We start from the raw sequence: 10,225 nt of genomic DNA, 5'->3' as shown, positions 1-10,225 counted from the left end.
TATTTTCAAGAGATCCCTAGACACCCAGGTAAGTTTTTGCTTGGAGGGGACTCAGTTTTATTCTGTCCTAAAGAATTGTGCAGCTGACTTTTAATCCACAAAGGGAATAGTTTCTCAGTAGAACATACTCCTGCTACGTGTGAAGCAGGGTAGTTTTAATGAAGTTACTGGTTTCCTTTTTTTTTTTTTCTTGTGGCTGCTTGCGGAAATGGGGGTGAAGAGTGAAGGGACAAGAGTGACAATATACATCCAGGCATGATATGCTCTTCCACCTGCTGAATGGCTGCAAAAGAAATTATGTGTTTCTCTCTTGGAGCTGGTGGGACCTGAGACGTGACCATTTCAGAAGCACCTTGCTCAGGCCTGGGGGAGGAAGGTTTACCTGGGCTTGAGGAGAAAGATTTCAGGTACTCCAGGAAAAGACACAAGAAGTTTAATGCTACACAATTCTCCAGCTTTGCCCACATGGGAAAACACAGCCAGTCAGACTGAGCAAATATCCAGCTGCCCACAGGCTCCAGGGAGTCACCTGCTTATTTTGCTTATCCTTTGAGCCATCCTGGGATGCTAAAAGGTAAAAATTCCGGTCTGCAGGCAGTTGCTCCCCCCTCACTTCGCTGGGATGTGCACATGCGTATAGATGCACACTGTATTTGTAATGACACACCTCAGAAACAGCTGTTTTGCATTGATGAAGCTGAAATCTCCTGGGCACACTCCACTTTGCCCAATCCTCAGCCCCAAGAGAGTCTTTTGACAGAATGGCTACGCTTTATTGTGGTTTCATACCTGAAACAGCAGGACCAAGGACTCCTAAATCATGTCCTATTGTTGATATACAAGTGTGCAGTGATCCTGACAGGTAGTTTTATTGCTGGTTACATGAAACAATAACTGGTTGTATGATGGCCCCCAGTTAACCTGTGGTAAGGTGAAAGCAGGTCCACTAGACTAGAATGAACTATTATATCTGAAGGTTGATTTAAGGCTGAAATGGGACTCAGATCCATTCAAACTGTGAAACTGTTCGGTCCCTCTGCAACAAATGTTTTCTTGCATGGCCCGTATGTGAAGCAGGCTGTTTAAAAAAAAAATCTCATTCATGAATCCTGATTCCCCCTGAGCATGAAGCAATAGAGCCGTGGTAAAGATACAGGCAAAGTATAAACCATGCAACTTCTCAGCTCCTGCAGCTCTCTCCCTCTGAGTCCATGTTAAACCTGAATCTTTGCTCCAAGCTCCAAGGAGCATCATTTAACCTGGGCTTGCTTTAGAAACCCCTGCAGTTCAGGATGTGCCCATTATGTGCTGCACTGCTGCTCACCTGGAAGCTATTGAGTGTCCCAAAGGAAAATTACAGCCATCTTACAGGGATGAGTCATCTCTAACAGCTGGGTGAGAGATGATTTTCTAGTTGTACACAACTTTGAGGTAAAAACCAAAACCAAAAAGACAAACCCTTTTCTGTTCTGTATAAGGCTGAAACCAAGTTCCTTCTATTTTTGAGGGGAGAAAATGCAGAAAGGAAGAAAGATCCTCACTTCGCATAGCCAACAGTTCGTTAATCAAGTCACATCAGGTGAAAAAGATTCAACTTTGCTGGCCTCCCACATTCTAGAAAAGTGCTCTGACCACAGAAGTATTAGGGATCTCCTTCACAATCTTCATTTTTTTATGCAAAATGGAACATTGCCAGCCTCTGAGAGGCTGACTTTGGTAGGTAGTTAATAGCTTGTTGATTTATAATACCTGCCTAGCACACCAGGGTCCTAAGTTCAGCTGTGTGAGAGCCCAGGACTTCAGGCTATTGTCAATTCTAAGCCTCTCTTGGGTTTCAGCCATAAATCACACCCTAGAGATGGAAACCTTTCCTGAGAAAAGTTCTGGCAATGCTTCTGTGTTTCCCTGCTAAACACTTGTTTCAGCCACTTGCTGCTTTCTGATTAAAGAAAAAATTCATTGAAGAACTTAATGAACTTTCTCTAGGTGTTTGGCAGCATTGGATCTTTCAAAGAGCTCAGAAAAATTGAATTAATTTTACTGTGGTTTGGATTGCAAAGTCTTTCGGTAGGTTTCCAAAGATCTTTTTTTTCCAAGGTATTGCATTTTATGTGGTTTGTAGTATCTGATATGCATCTTTGATATCTTAGCTCTTCAGAATGAAAATTTCCAAAGCATGAAAAATTTACACTTCCACGTGGATGAAAAATGAGGGGAAATAGCTATTTTTCTCTCACTTTTAGCAAAGCAAATTAAAAGAAATCTATTAGAGTACTTGATGCCACAGAAAGGTTTGGGGCTGACTGATGACAGAGGATAAATTTGCTGGCTTTACTGGGATCCACGTGGGCAGATTAAAAATTGCATCAGCAGTAAAAGCAAAGAGGCTGTTCCAGTGTCTGCAGTGACCTCTGGTGCAGTGCAGACCTGGGCTTTACCTGCTGACCTGGTTGGGCAAAGAAGGTGGCCTGCTTTGCAGCTTTCTAATGGATGCCATCTGTAAAGTGTAGCTCTTCTTGCTCCTAAGCGAGCTGTCGTGCTTTTTTTCTCACCTGAGGACTCTCTCCTGCCCTCAGGAAGGGTTTGCTCAAAGGGCTCCTGCGTGAGATTTCTCAGCTCTTAAAAAAAATGAGAAGGGTTGATGAATCTTTAACAAATCCTTCCCTTCGGCTCTTTGTCAGACTGAGGAAATAAATGACTCTGGCAGTCCCATCCCAAGTGCTTTTGCCCGAGACAAGTCCTATCTCAGCTGCTAACAGAGAAGTGGCATTTTTTATTTTGCCTAAGAGACTCGCTTAACCCATTCATGGCTGCTGGCTGCAGCCCTTCATCTGAGATTTGTGTTCCTGTTTTCAGCACACACAGAGCTGACTGAGGGCTGTAAGACTACACTTGAGCCTTATTTATGAATAAGCCTAGCAAGAAGACCACAAAAACATAACGAGAATTTAGTCTGTTTTTCTGCTTGTGGTTACTGTACCAATAGGGAGAAAACCAATCTAGGTAGAACAGTGAGTAAGCTGTAGGCAGACTGAATCAAGGAGCAAGGAAGCATGGTCTTGGCAGTAACGCTGTAAGCACTTGCCAGAGGGATGTTTCAAAAGGACTTTCTGCTCTTTGCATGCAGTGGGTTTGAGGGGAGAGTATTTCCCCTGCCCACCCTGAGACCGTCTCTGTGCTGCCCAGCAGCCCCGTGGCGCAGAGACGTGGCGGTGCCTCAGCCCGCACATGGAGACGTGCACGTGGCGCGGGTCAGCCAGGTGTTGTGGCGCAGATGCTGTGTTGCCCTGTACTGGCTGTGCTTTTGCTGGCTCTGGAGCTAGCCCAGACTTCTCTGCTCCACGCCTCCACGCACAGCGGAGGCATTTCCCTGGAGATGAGGAAAAATCCTTGGGGGAACGCAGCTTGCTCTGCTCAGGGGGATTGCCTCCACGTGTGCATGGGTATATGAATATTCTGTGTGTAGCCAATCTGGGTTTTTTTACGCCTTGAGGTCAGCCCTGAAGTGTTGTTTCTGTGCCATTGGTTTCTCCCTGGGTTTGAGAAAAAGTGAGCTCACTAGCTTTCATATTTTTATCTTTACTTAAATATCCTTGAAATCAATCTTTTACTTAACAATCTTCACTTAAAACTCCAGTGTTCGTGACTAGAGTCAGCATTTTTAGTTAGTTTTCTACTTAGGAAGCCTTGATAAAGCATGAACAAGGGCATAAAGGTCCTTTTACTCTCGGAGTACCAGCTAGCAGAGCTGAGCTTTGTTTGTGAGCTTCTGAAGTAGCCAGGGACACAAGAGAGATGAGAACACTTTAATGTTGTTCCTCTCAAGTGTCACCTTGGGGTGACTTCTTACTTATAAAAACTACTTGGGGTTCTCTCAAGCTAAGATCGCTCCAAGGCAACACTTTTGATCAGGCATGACAGTGAAGTACATCCACTGAAGCATAACATTATATGTGTCCTGCACAATAAATAGCAGTCAGATAGAGGGATGATCCGCAGCAAATCACTGTGGGCTGTCACACCGCACTGCCGGCTGTCCCATGGGCATCCCGCAGCAGCTGGGACCTGCTAGTGGCCTCCCTCTGTGCCAACTGCCCGACCAGGGTGCCAGTTTCAATGGCAAAATGAGCAGTGTTCCGAAATGCTGGCTAGGTTTTGTCTGTCTGTTGGACTTTCATTTGTTTCTCAACACTTGAGCAAGAAGCAGCTTTGCTTTCCTTTCCGCGCCCATCACTGGCTGGCTGCTACTGCCTGGTGTGAACAGTTTCAGTGCTCTGTCCCTCCTCTTGCCAAGTCCAGTAACAGGGGAAGCGGGAACAGACTTAGGCTGGTGGCAGCCTCTCAGTGCTTCTGCTTCTATGCAGAATAGGGAAATGGTGCTTCTCTCGTCCCACTCCCCTCCCCCCATCTTTTACCACATTCTGTTGAATTGCCACTCTGTGCTGAGAAAAAATAGACTCGTCATTTTCCCATTTGCCACCAGTGGGTTATAATGGTGCAGTGTAAAAGTCTGATCCAGTTTCCAAGCTGATGGGAAAAGGAATGTACTGACAAGCTGGGATGGTGTGTACTGAGCACAAATAAGGGGTCGATTTAAAGTTTAAACAGTGTATTTAAACAGGAGGCTCTGTCTGAACATCAAGAAATGCTTTTTTTACTGTGAGGGTAATGAAGCATTGGCACAGGTTTCCCAGGGAGGTCGTGGAGTCTCTATCCTTGGAGCTATTCAGAAACCATCTGGACATGGTCCTGGGCAACTGGCTCTAGGTGGCTCTACTTGAGCAAGGAGTTGGACAAGGTGATCTCCAGACATCCTTTCCAACCTCAACCCTTCTATGATGCCGTGATTATGGACTGTTATACCCATAATTCTGTCAGGTCATAAGGCAGATAAGGTTTGTGAGTAGAGTTGTGTTATTTTTTAATAGACAATAACTTTGTTAGAAAAAAAATGGACAGACATCTGAACATATGCTTTCATCACCTTCTATGTACCTAAAGTCTTGGGTATTTTTATAAATACAATAGCTATTTTAATAAAAGATACTGGCTTTATCCATAAATTCTTGTTGAATTAGGCTTTTTGAATCAGCTAAGTAGACCCCCATAAGACAGGTGTGCCAGAAAGATACTCCAGTGAACAATATGACTTACAAGCATGAAGAACATGGAAAATCTAAGCAAACATGATGCTCCGTTGTCAACTCTACTGTATATGCAGGAAAGCGGGTGCTACACTGCAACTTCCAGATCAGTGCTGCTGGAAATTGCCTCCAGCCAGTCACTGGAATCTGTGCTTCTTCAGCCTTGCCATTTAGTCCCATACCTATCTAAAGTATTTCTGACACATTTCCACAGTGTTTAAATAGTACTTCCTCTCAAATATGACCAGTTATCCAGAAACTGATGCTGCCCTCCAGGTAAAGCTGTGACTTGGTGCCAAAAAAGATTGACTTGAGGGGAATGCACGCAGAGATGTGTAAGACAGGAAATAAGAGAAAAAGAGAGAGAGACCATTTATTTCATAGCTCGCAGATTGACTTCTTTAATGACATTTTCATTAACAGTTCTTGCTGCTAAATGGCATGGGTTTCTCCCTTTAGAGCTGTCTGTGTTATTAATGATGGACTCCACTGGGAAGTGATTTACATGAAACATGCTGCTCTCGTTACAGACAGGAGCTCTGTGCTGGGCCAGAGGGAGAAGGAGAAGGAAGGTAAGCACCCTCTGCAAATGAAGGGCAGTTTCCTCTGTTGCGCCATGAGCACTCATAACAAATCACCCTCTCTCCCCCATCACCTTGGCCCAAAATGTGTCCCACCTTACAGTCTGTCCTACTGCATCGAGGTGAGTGTTTTTACACAGGTCTAGCACAGAGTATAGTGTTGGAAAGGCTGGGATCAGCTGACACACATCAGCACTGCAGAGAAGCTGTAACCTCAGTCTTCCCGAGGCCTTTTCCGCATTGTATCACCTCTGATGATGGCCTCCTGCATTTCCCTGGCTTTTAGTGTCATAGAAATAGGTTTATATTTTGGGGTCTATCAAGTTCCAGACAGACACCAATGTAAAAGCTTGACAACTAGAAAACAGAAAATGAAATATCGCTTTTTTCCATCTTCATTTAAAAAAAAATATTTAATTTCTTCATAAATATGACTGGGACTTTACATTATGGCTTTTTCTCTAGGTTGGATACAAGGCAGCCTGGACCATTTCTTGCTAAGTCATCCCCTGTGTGCTTTTTTGTTATAGATGAAATGGTTTATGTTGACTCATAAGTAAAGAGATATGAAGCTTTTTAGCTTCTTCCTACAATGTTGCAATAAATTAATAGGAAACATAGTGCTGAGACTGTGCTCTCAACGTGGATTTCGAAGTGTATACCTATTGAGATCTCATTAAAGTTGTGCTTTCTAAGAGTTAGTGATCTAAACTGTCCAATTCATGCTTTCATAGAGCAAAACAGGTCTCAAAAATGGCTTAGGTCTCTTGTCTAAACCACCTATTTTAAGATGAGATTAATTGTTTTCTGAGGGTTCCTGTCTCTCTCCATTGACTATCAAGAAAGATACGGGTGACTTAGCTTAGATCTGAAGAATTTCAAAGACTATCTTGGTAGTTTGAGGGATTTTTTTAAGAGATGAGAGAATGGTTTGGAAACGGAAGCTGCTGTGAGTTTAGCTCCATTTTATATTCTCATTTATATTTCACTTATAAATAAAATGTATGCACTTAATACGTTTTAAAATGAAACAAAGATATGATTGTCCACAAAAAGGCAAAAACATCATCTGTTGCCTGCGGTGGACGCTTGTGCCATTGAAATTATGTTGTAGATACAGCCAAGAACTTTGACTTCTGAAAAAATAACATCTCAGACTACTGAGAATTTCCTTATAGGAAAATAAGGCATCATTTGTACATAATTAAGTAAACCCTCTCTGTTTCTCACATCTCCATGGAAATAGATTTGTTGTTAAGCTCATTAGAAATAAACATTTTGCTGGTACTTCCAACAGGAAGACTAGCCTGACAATGCCATTAAGAATCAGAGAAGGAATCAACAACTTTGGAAGGTAAGAACTTGCACTTCATGAATCCTTGTTAATTTGATAGTTGGAAATTAAGGACTGTGGATGGAAACTTACACTGACACCTGGATTCATCTCACAGAAAGTGCCAGTAAAAAATCAGTTCATGCTTTTTTAATTGATAGATTTGATTTCATAATAAGGAGGGCAGCCTTGTCTTCTTGGTTATAAAGTCTTCTGTGAAACTACATGCAGACAAAAGTTATTTGTCCACATTGGTTTATTTGCTGAGTTCAGGCTTGAACTTGTAGCGTTGCACCCGAACCATCCTCTCCGCAGAATAGATTATAAAACCTGCAATTCAAATTTTTTCACATTTTGCCTTCCTTTTTTTTTAACCTAATTTCTACATCAGCTAAAAAACGTCAAAATCTAAAAAGTAAAGCCTTTTTGATTTTCCTGGAGGTTTGTGCAGATCAACATTTCTGGGAAGTCGACTGAAATGTAACTGCAAGCTTTTGGTTCTTTAAATAGCCTTGGTGAAATGTTAACAGTTTTTCTGTACCGTATCTGTAACAAAGCAGGAAGATTAGAAGTGAGGTTTGGCTTCAGCAAATCATATTGTTGTCTTTTAAATTAGTTCTGCTGTGGGCATGGTGCCCGTAGTTTGCTTAATCTGTTAAACCTTTTTTGGTAAATTAATATTTTGGACAATGATTAATATCAATAATTTACGTCTACAGTTTTCATGTTGTATGTTTGCTGAGCTGGATTTGCAAAGGCATCAAGCCAGGATGTAATTCCTGGCTTTATTAGGTTATGAAACAGAATCTATCCGGAAGATATAATGTCCTTAAGCTGGAACATCAGCAGCAACAGACAGACCTTAATACTGCTGGACCCAATGGAATTAGATTTCATGTATGCTTAATGAATGCAAATGCCACTTAATTTTTACAGCTTGAGTTGTAATACATTGCATGTGACACATCTGCTACTGAAAAAATATTCAAATGTGTGATTCTTACACCCAGTGTCCAATTTCAGCACTGTAAAATGGATCCTCTTAGGGAAGCGGGACTGGGGAAGCTTGCCAGCAATATTACTGCATAATTTAAAGCAGCCACCAAAGAGAAACGTTAAAATATGCACCAGGCAATTACAAGTGTTGTATATGTTTTTATTCTCCTTTGCTGCTGTTCAACAAGGAGTAGTAAAGAGATTTAGAGCAAGTGGCAACCATAGCAACAAGGAATTTTTGGTTCAACCTGGTGCTGTGTAACTTCTGGCAGTGAAACAGATTTCAGGATACTTTGTCAAGTGTTGATTCTTCCAGAAGATAGGTGCAGCACTTTCAGTTCTGCCTCTCAGGCACCGGTCCCATGGAGATACGTGAGAGCCAATTTCAATGCAAGCCCAAGCAGAAGTGATTACAATCGGGTTACGCCAGAGCTGGTCATGGTACTTGTTCAGCAATGGTCCCTTGGGTTTGCTAATTATCAGAGATAATAAGTCCCATTCTGCTCTCTGGGAGAGAGAAAGGAAGTAGATATGATGTGGAAGAAGGTTTCTATCCCTTCCCAGTCCCCTGCTTCATCCAGCTGTGGCTAGGTGGGCATTGACCCTGAAAATAAGTCAGTGAAGACTCAAGGGGAGTGTGGGTGGTACACAGAATTCAGTTGTGTACAAATAGCCCAGGAAATGTATTCGGTGGCTGAGAGCCTGGGGGGTTTTCAAAGGCAGCCCAGTGTTCAGTCACTGTGCATTTCACAAAATAGGGTGGGTATGTATGCATAATATTCAAGATTGTGGCAGTCACAAAGAAGTCTGGCTACTGATCACAAACTAATCTGTGTGAAGTCAGAAGGATCTGGGACTCTCACTTAGGTGGAAAAGCTGACCTTCACAGGTAGACACCAGAACAAAATGTCCATTGCCTCTTGTGACAAAGAGTTAATTTGCACAGTTAGTTCTGAAGTCAAAACAACAGCAACATGACAGGACAACAAATGCTATGCAGTCTAAAAGATGAAATGGATGTTATTCCAGAGAACATGTTACAAACAACTGTCATTAAATGTCATTTTTTTCTAACTCTGAGGCAATCCTTCTACTTTTCTGTATAAGACAGTGCTGTTCTGCACGCTGAGAGCAGGCTGAGGGATTTTTATTTGATGGGCCAGAGATGTCTTCCATTAGAGGTACTGAGGTATGTAAGCCTCTTGCGTTAATACTCTTGTTTTCCTTAACCTTTCCTCATGCTCACCTTAGGAAGACACTTTGCATGGCCAGGTCTGCAGATCCCAGGCTGAAAGACACTGACTTTAAAGGTGCCCCTTTAAAGTCCCTTAGCCAGGCATTAATTCCAGACATTGAATAAGCAGCTCTGTGCTCCCAGGGGTAGCTGGTGTCCTTAGCCTCTAACCAAGGAACTCCCTCATTTTTACAAGTAATTTGCCAATTGCTTTTTTTTCCAGACATGCAGAGTTAGGGATAGGTCCTGGAAATGATACACATAAAGCACACATCTGTTTTATCTAACTCTCCTTTGAAGGTTACTTATCACGAGATACTGTGATAGCACATAGATCTCCTCCAGCTCATTACACCTTAATTTGGGATCCTGAGACTATAAAATTGTTTCGTACATTATCTGGAAATAGCTATGGCTGACTCTGCATCCCAGAGGGGGAGACCTATTGCCTTTTGGCAAGACATATGAAGTTACCTCTGATCAAGGCAGCACATTCTTAAATACTTTATCTCCATATGTGCAGTCACAATATCAAGTTACAACAGTAGGAAGCAGAAAAAGAGTATTGCCATCACACCTAAGAATATAGATGTTTAGAAAGGAGTGAAAAAAGTAAGGCAGAAATCTAAGATCTCCTGCTCTCATTTTTTTCAGGAATACCATTTTTTGGACAAGCTGTATAATAAAAGCAGAAGGTTGGTAATATTATTTGAGCAAAGTTCCCAACAACTATTACATATGAATAGCCTTTGTATTGTGCAGATTGTTTTCCTCCACACGCATATTTTCTTTCTTGCATTGGAGCACTTAAAGCATATCCAGCAGAGTTATACATCTGCATAAATATTTGATAACTCTAATTGTGCAGCCTACACCATGCTTTGACCCTTGGGCATGTAGTGTAAGTAAATGTGCATGCCACCCGTGTATAAAATGT

At 42.1% G+C, this 10,225-nt stretch overlaps 1 long non-coding RNA gene across 1 annotated transcript; it reads left to right on the top strand.

The window, feature by feature from the left end:
* The first annotated feature begins 5,671 nt into the window (after nt 1–5,671).
* Nucleotides 5,672–9,983, top strand: LOC135579083 (uncharacterized). Its single transcript, XR_010471481.1, has 4 exons — nt 5,672–5,716; nt 7,023–7,079; nt 9,162–9,243; nt 9,943–9,983. It is a non-coding gene; the product is annotated as an uncharacterized LOC135579083 (long non-coding RNA).
* The last annotated feature ends 242 nt before the right edge of the window (nt 9,984–10,225 follow it).

The sequence above is a fragment of the Columba livia genome, chromosome 3 (genome assembly GCF_036013475.1).
Source record: "Columba livia isolate bColLiv1 breed racing homer chromosome 3, bColLiv1.pat.W.v2, whole genome shotgun sequence".
NCBI classification, from domain to species: domain Eukaryota; kingdom Metazoa; phylum Chordata; class Aves; order Columbiformes; family Columbidae; genus Columba; species Columba livia.
The sequence above is the reverse complement of the archived record's forward strand: the minus strand, read 5'-3'. Positions and strand labels throughout refer to the sequence as shown.